Genomic DNA, 7,976 nt, shown 5'->3' with positions numbered 1-7,976 from the left:
TACTCTTTAAATGTCCGCATGCCCTGCAAGTATGGGCGTTAAGTCCCATCCCAACCTCTCCGGAAGTGTTTCCGTGTGACTCAAATTTTGCAAACTTCGATTACCTCTTATGGAGAGCAAAAGAACAAGGCGCAACAGAGGAGCAGATGGAAATATTCCCCTAGATAATTTGGTATAACTGGAAGGCAAGGAATGAAAAACAGTTCAACGGTATAGACATTACGCCACAGGATACTTTAAACCTTGCTTCTTCGGAAGCTTTGGCGTGGAAGTTAGCGCAAATTGCTGAGGCGGAAGAAGAAACAGAGTCGGTTACACAGGAGGATGCGAGTGAAGAACGGCTGCAGTTAGGGGATTGCAAGTGCCAAGTGGATGCTTCTTGGGAAGACAAAGATCATTTTACGGGACTGGGTTTCGTTTTACACAGCTCCACGGTTCGGTTTGGCCTGAAATGTTCGAGGCGTTTCCTTTCGGTGTTACATGCAGAACTGGAGGCTCTGCTATGGGCGATGGAATCGGTTCTTCAACAGGGTTTGGTTTCAGTTCACTTTGAAACAGATTGCGCGAGTATCCCAAAACTTATCGAGGAGTTTGATGAGTGGCCCATTTTTTCCATGGAATTGGATATTTTTTATAGTTTACAGGATAAGTTTTCTGTGTTTTCTATTTCGCATATTCCTAGAACAATAAACATCCGTGCTGACCGCCTTGCAAAGGGTGCTAGGGCACGAGGTACTCTGTTTTCCCATGTTAACTCCGTGGTTCCGGAGTGGTTGGCGTTAGAAACCAACCTATTCGAACCTGAGTAATAAAAGTATGGTGTTTTTGAGGTCAAAAAAAAAAAGAGAAACAATTACAATCACGAGAATCTTACCACTTTGATTTCGGTGAAGCTTTTGATCTCGGATCTTCAATTCCAATCTCAAATCTTCTTCTTCTTCAACAATTGATATCAACCAGATTTTTCAGATTAATTTTTGCAGACGACGAATCCACCACAACCATCGTTTCACCCTCGTGAATCCCCATCTCCACAGTCACGAAAACTGACTCAGCAAGGGTGAGCTTCGCCGCTACAGTGAAACTGTACATACCATCAAACAGTCTGGCGTATTCAACAGGTTTTAGTGAGAGTGATGAAGACAAAGTTGTGCTTAAGGCTTGTGCGAAAACAAGGAAGATTCAACAGGTAAGCAGATTCATGGGTTTGCTTTGAAGCTTTGGTTGAGCTGTGATGAATTTGTGATGAGTAATCTTGTTAGGATGTATGTGATTTGTGGATTAAGGTGAAGAGGAGGGTTTGAGAGTGCAAACAGAGGAGGGGCTGTTGATGAAGAATAAGATGATGTTGAAGGAGATTGGGGTGAGGGACTTGACATGGTCGATGTTGATGGAATTGAAAACAGCGACATCGAAGCCATATTGGATGGTGAAGAAGCAGCGGACGAAGACAACAAGGAAGGTGGATGGGGGAGACTTGAAGACTTGGAGTTTCCACCAGAGCTTGACACTCCTAAAGCCTTTGCTAACGCCCGTTCATCAATTTTTGTGACACCTAATTTGGAGCCAGAACTCGTCCCTTCGTGGTGAGCAGGCTGCAACAGGAAGCTTCGACACTGCAATGCGTTTGCTCCACAAACAGCTTGGCTTAAGAACTTTGCGCCTTTAAAATCGATGTTTTTTTATCTTTTCATTGGGAGCCATAACTACTTGCGTGGTTTTTCTTCATCTCTTGTGGTTCCTCTTTCCATTGAGCGTGGATGGAGTGAGTCTTCCAGTCCTAACGTATGTGGCCCGCCAGTTCTTTTTTTTGAATTCTCTCAGCTACAAGAGAAATTTAATACCGGTTACAGGTTCACAACAGCTGGGAAATTAACTGAGGCTCTCCGTGTCTTCCTCTCTATTCTCCAAACCATCCCATTGGTGGTAGTCGAGTCAAGAAGAGAAGTCGACGAAGTTAAGGAACTGGTCATCATTGTAAAAGAATATGCCCTAGGTCTTCAAATGGAGCTCAAGAGGAGAGAGATGAAAGATGATCCGGTGAGGCAGCAAGAGCTTTATGCTTACTTCACTCACTGTAAACTCCAAACGCCTCACCTACGGCTTGCGTACTTTAGTGAAATGACCGTCTGCTACAAGTCAAAGAACATGGCTACTGCTGCTCACTTTGCCAGAAGATTGTTGGATACAATCCCAACTATTGAGAGCCACCATCATCAATTTTGGCTACGCAATCATGCCCATGCCTATTTTTTTGTTTTAGGAAAGTCATCATGAATTATAAAGATCCTTCCTAAACATCATTCAGTTCTTCCTAAATAATTTTGTTTGCATCCAACTTAGTGTCTAACCTATATTAATGTTTATTGTCATACTTTCTACAAATGAACAACTTGGCTTACTGGTTACACTTTTATGAAGGTCTTCATTTTATGAAAGTCTTTCTGATCAGTTCATCCTGAATTCCAAACATTTTATGATTGTCATCCTGAAATTAAAGAAATCTTTCCTGAAAATCAAGGAATTCTTCCTAAATGTTATGAATGTCATCCTGAAATTCAAGAAATATTTCATGAAATTCAAAGATTTCTTCCTAAATTTTATGAACGTCATCATGAATTCAAGGAAACCTAAGAACAACCTCAATCATCAAAAAAGAGTACTTAACATACACTCAGAGAAGTTTTTTATCAACAACACTTAAACCTCTTTTATCAAAGGTGTGGCAGGTGTTAATAGACAAAAGTGGAAGCTACAACTACAACTACGTTGATAAAGCTCAATAGCCTCATGACCAGAACCGTTGATCTAATGAGTGTCCTAAACATTCATTCCCTCATCATTAGAGGAACTCTCTGATGCCCTTATAGCTAATACATTTTCTTTAAAGAACCAAACGAATCTCATAACTGAATGAAGCAGAATGCAAACTTTGGATCTGAATTTCAGCATCTTGGATCAACTTCTCACGCTCTTTCAAGTAAAGGGTCTAAACATCCACCTTCTGTATGGATGCCTCAAGAACAACTTCTATACGAGATCAGAGCCTATCCATTCCCAGCAAACAAATCAATATAAAATTAGTAATTGAGAAGGAGAGCATAACTTTATTACCTAATTGAGATATTTTGAGCTTAGCTGCTCCCAGATCATTGACCAAGTTCTGATTATAACCGATATGCCGGATTTGGTATATAAACCGTCAAAATAGAAGCATATTATTAGGATATGTGTCAATCTTATATTTCCTATATTCACGTAGATATGGTGTTATCTTCTAGCTAGGCAACTCTGTATAAATACTCTGTTAACATTATGAATACAACAACACATTACTTTCGTATATGAGCATTACATGGTATTAGAGCACTAAAATCCTCTGACCTAATTTTCTTTCCAACACCGCCGTTGTTCTTAAACAACCGCCGTCATCGTATAATTCTATCACAGCCGCTACCGCCGTTGTTCTTTTCCAACCGCCGTAGCCGCAAATCTCTCTGTTTCAACCGATCTTCTCTGCAACTCTACTATGGCGGCTCCTCCACAAATACAGATCGTTGTTGCCTCATCACCATCTCCGTATACTCTGAGTTCTTCTGACAATCCAGGAGCTTTGATCTCTTATGTTATTCTCCAGGAAGACAATTACTCTGAATGGGCCACCGAGTTACGCAACTCACTGCAAGCAAAACATAAGCTGGGGTTTATTGATGGTACTATTCTAAAACCTACTGCTGAACCTGATTTGAGCTTGTGGCATGCTGCGAACTCTATGATTGTGGGGTGGATTCGAACTTCTATTGATCCTAAGCTTCGATCCACGGTCTCCTTCATTGCCGATGCTTCAACGTTGTGGGAGAGTCTTCGCTCTCGGTTCTCAGTCAGCAACGGTGTTCGTAAGCAAGTTCTCAAAGACGAATTTGCTGAGTGTAAACAAAACGGCCAGTCTGTTTTGGACTACTATGGTCGTTTGTCGAAGTTATGGGAGGAGCTACAAAACTACAAAACTGGTTGTGATTGTACGTGTGCTGCTGCTCCGGGTATCGCTAAAGACCGTAAAGATGACCGTATTCATCAGTTTCTTTTTGGTTTGGATCTTCCGCGTTTCAGCAACATTCGCTCCACCATTACTGGAGAAGACCCCAAGCCTCTGCTTACTCAAGTCTACTCCAGGGTTATTCGGGAGGAACAAAACCTTAATGTTGCTCGTTCCAAGGAGACTGTCAAAACAGAGGCGATCGGTTTCACCGCCAAAACAGAGGTTCCTGTTCATGCTGCTGCTGTTTCTGGTCCACGTTTTTGTGATCGCTCCTCATTATCGTGTACACACTGTCGACATCAAGGTCATGAAGCTTCTGAATGCTTTCAGCTGCGTGGCTTCCCGGATTGGTATTTCGATAATAAAGGTGGTACTAGACCCGACACCAGAGACAACTCTAATCGGTCGGTTTAGCGAGGAGGTCACCCAACAAGGGGCATTGGTCGGGGTTGAGGTCGAGCTAACAATGCTCGCGTTGCATCGTCTGAGACTGGCAACAATCAGATAACACAACTCATCAACCTGCTTCAGCTCAACGTTCCAACACGTCTTCAGAAAAATTGTCGGGTAAAACTCATTTGTCTGATGTTGTCTTAGATACAGGCGCCTCTCATCACATGACGGGTGATCTTTCGATTTTGGTGGATGTCTTTGACATTATCCCCTCACTTGTTACTAAACCCGATGGTAGTCCTTCACGGGCTACCAAATGCGGCTCGCTTCCCTTGAGTTCTGCCTATCTCCTCACCAATGTTTTATTTGTTCCTGATTTCAACTGCACCTTGATCTCAGTTTCGAAACTTCTCAAACAAACCGGATCCATTGGAATTTTTACTGATACTCTTTGTTTCTTACAGGACCATTTTTCGAGGACTTTGATTGGAACGGGTGAAGAACGTGAGGGAGTTTACTATTTTACGGGAGTGTTAGCTGCACGGTCTTACAAGGCATCTGCATCTCCTAAGGCTTCTAGTGGTTTGTAGCATCGTCGTCTCGGTCATCCTTCCCCTGGTGTTTTAGTTTCTTTAAGCGAGTGTGTTGATTCTTCTAGGAACTTTGAGGATTTAAAAAGTTGTGACATTTGTTTGCGCTCTAAACAAACTCGCGATGTTTTCATGAGAGTAATAATAAAGCTACGGATTGTTTTTCTCTTGTTCATTGTGATGCTTGGGGTCCCTATCGTACCCCTTCTACAACTGGTGCTACGTATTTTCTTACGTTGGTTGATGATCACTCCCATGCGGTTTGGACATACCTCATGTTTGCTAAATCGGAAGTGTCATAACTGATTCGAAATTTTTGTGCTATGTCCGAACGTCAGTTTGGAAAACCGGTCATGTCTTTTCGCACTGACAACGGCACTGAGTTTATGTGTCTTTCCTCATATTTTCAAGAACATGGCATCCTTCATCAAACATCATGCGTTGATACCCCTCAACAGAATGGACGGGTGGAACGCAAACACCGGCATATTCTCAACGTTGCTAGAGCCTGTCTCTTCCAAAGTCATATGCCGGTTATGTTTTGGGGAGAAAGCATTCTCACCGCAACTCATCTTATAAACCGCACTCCGTCTTCACTGTTACAGAACAAGACTCCTTATGAAATCTTATTTGGTCATCGTCCATCCTATGATATGATTTGCACTTTTGGTTGTTTGTGCTACGCCCATCTTCGATCCAGGGATAAGGACAAGTTTGGACCTCGCAGTCGGAAATGTGTCTTTGTTGGGTACCCGTACGGTAAGAAGGGATGGCATTTATATGATCTTGATACTAAGAAATTTTTTGTTAGCCGCGACTTCCGGTTTCAAGAGGAAATCTTTCCATTTCTCCATCAACCGTCGTCTCTGCCCTCTCCTACTCCATCTCTTCCCGTCGTGTTTGATGATGACTGGCTGTCACCACCCTTGTTGGTTCAACCTGTTACGCAGCCCATCTCTCTACAAGAGGATTCCCCTGCTGTGTCACCTCCGCCCATATCACCATCCTTGTTGGTACCCGATACTTTGACAACTTCCCCAATCATGGAGAGTTCTCCCTCTTCGCCTTTGTCGTCTTTGGTTCCTTCTCCTGTTCTGGAACAGTCGGATGCTGTGTCACCATCTACACCTGGTTTACCAGAACTTTTGGGCAAAGGACAACGCAAGAAGTTCCCGTCTATTTTGCTTAAGGATTTCGTCGTCCCCCTGTACACTCCTCTCACGTTCTCACTCCTAGTTCTCCTGAATCACTGTCCTCCTCTACGGTTTCTGGTAAGATCCTTTATCCAATCTCGAATTATTTGTCTAATGAAGGGTTCTCTGCAAATCATATTGCTTTCATGGCCGCTATTTTAGACAGCAACGAACCTCGACATTTTAAAGAAGCGGTTCTCATCAAAGAGTGGTGTGACGCTATGCGCAAAGAGATAGAGGGCTTTTGAGGCTAACCATACGTGGGATGTTACCGATCTCCCTCCGGGTAAGAAGGCCATCAACAGCAAGTGGATGTACAAACTGCAGTTTAACTCTGATGGCTCCCTTGAACGCCATAATGCTCGTCTTGTGGCCATGGGTAATACACAGAAAGAGGGAGTCGATTACAAGGAAACCTTTGCACCGGTTGCAAAAATGACTACCGTTCGATCTCTTCTTGGTGTTGCTGCTGTTAAGAATTGGGAGGTTCACCAAATGGATGTCCATAATGCGTTTCTGCATGGGGATCTTGACGAAGAGGTTTATATGAAGATTCCACCGGGTTTCAAGTCGAGTGATCAAAATAAGGTGTGTCGCCTTCGTAAGTCGTTGTATGCTCTTAAACAGTCACTCCGCTGTTGGTTCTCCAAGCTCTCGACAGCACTTCGTGCGTTTGGCTTCAAACAGAGTTGCCAGGATTATTCCTTGTTCACTTTGATTTGCGGGGATTCTATTTTGCATATTCTTGTTTATGTTGATGACTTTGTCATTGTTGGGAATAATTTGGAGGTTCTTAACAAGTTCAAAGTGCAGCTCAGCAATCGCTTTCACATGAAGGATCTTGGAAAGCTGAAATATTTTTTGGGACTTGAGGTTTCGCGTGGCAAAGACGGATTCTGTTTATCTCAACGAAAATATGCCTTGGACATTATTCATGAGACAGGTATGTTGGGAGCTAAGCCGGTTTCGAATCCTATGGAGCTCAATCATAAGCTTGGATCAGTGTAGGGTCCTCTCTACGCCAATCCGGATCGATATCTCCGCTTAGTAGGTCGTTTTATCTACTTAACCGTCACTCGCCCGGATTTGAGTTATGCAGTGCATATTCTTTCGCAGTTCATGAAGTCTCCCCTCGTTGCACATTGGCACGCTGCTGTCCGCCTCGTGTGTTATCTCAAAAGCTCCCCTTCTCAAGGCATATTCCTTTGGTCCGATAGTTCACTCACACTCACTGCTTATTGTGACGCCGATCACTCTGCTTGTCCTCGCACTCGTCGGTCACTCTCTGCATATGTTATTTATTTGGGAGACTCGCCCATTTCTTGGCGTACAAAGAAACAAGATACGGTGTCGAGTTCGTCGGCAGAGGCAGAGTACAGGGCGATGGCTTACACTCTTAAAGAGGTCAAGTGGTTAAAGGGTTTAATGGAGGACCTCGGGGTGGCTCATTCTCAACCGATTCCATTCTACTGTGACAGTCAAGCGGCCATACACATAGCTGCTAACCCTGTTTTTCACGAAAAAACAAAGCATATAGAGAGGGATTGCCATCAAGTTCGTGATGCCGTTCATGATAAGTTGATTACCACTATTCACATTTCAACAAAGGAACAAGTTGCTGATCTTCTTACTAAGTCGTTGCCTGCGCCTAGTTTTCAAACATTGTTGTCCACGTTGGGTGTCCGGGATTTCGTTCCACCAACGTGAGGGGGGTATTAGGATATGTGTCAATCTTATGTTTCCTATATTCACGTAGATATG

At 43.3% G+C, this 7,976-nt stretch overlaps 1 pseudogene; it reads left to right on the top strand.

The window, feature by feature from the left end:
• LOC104734052 lies at positions 1,137-2,277 on the top strand (annotated as a pseudogene).

The sequence above is a fragment of the Camelina sativa genome, chromosome 12, assembly GCF_000633955.1.
Source record: "Camelina sativa cultivar DH55 chromosome 12, Cs, whole genome shotgun sequence".
Lineage (NCBI taxonomy): Eukaryota > Viridiplantae > Streptophyta > Magnoliopsida > Brassicales > Brassicaceae > Camelina > Camelina sativa.
Note: the sequence above shows the minus strand (reverse complement) of the source record. Positions and strands in the feature narration are given on the sequence as shown.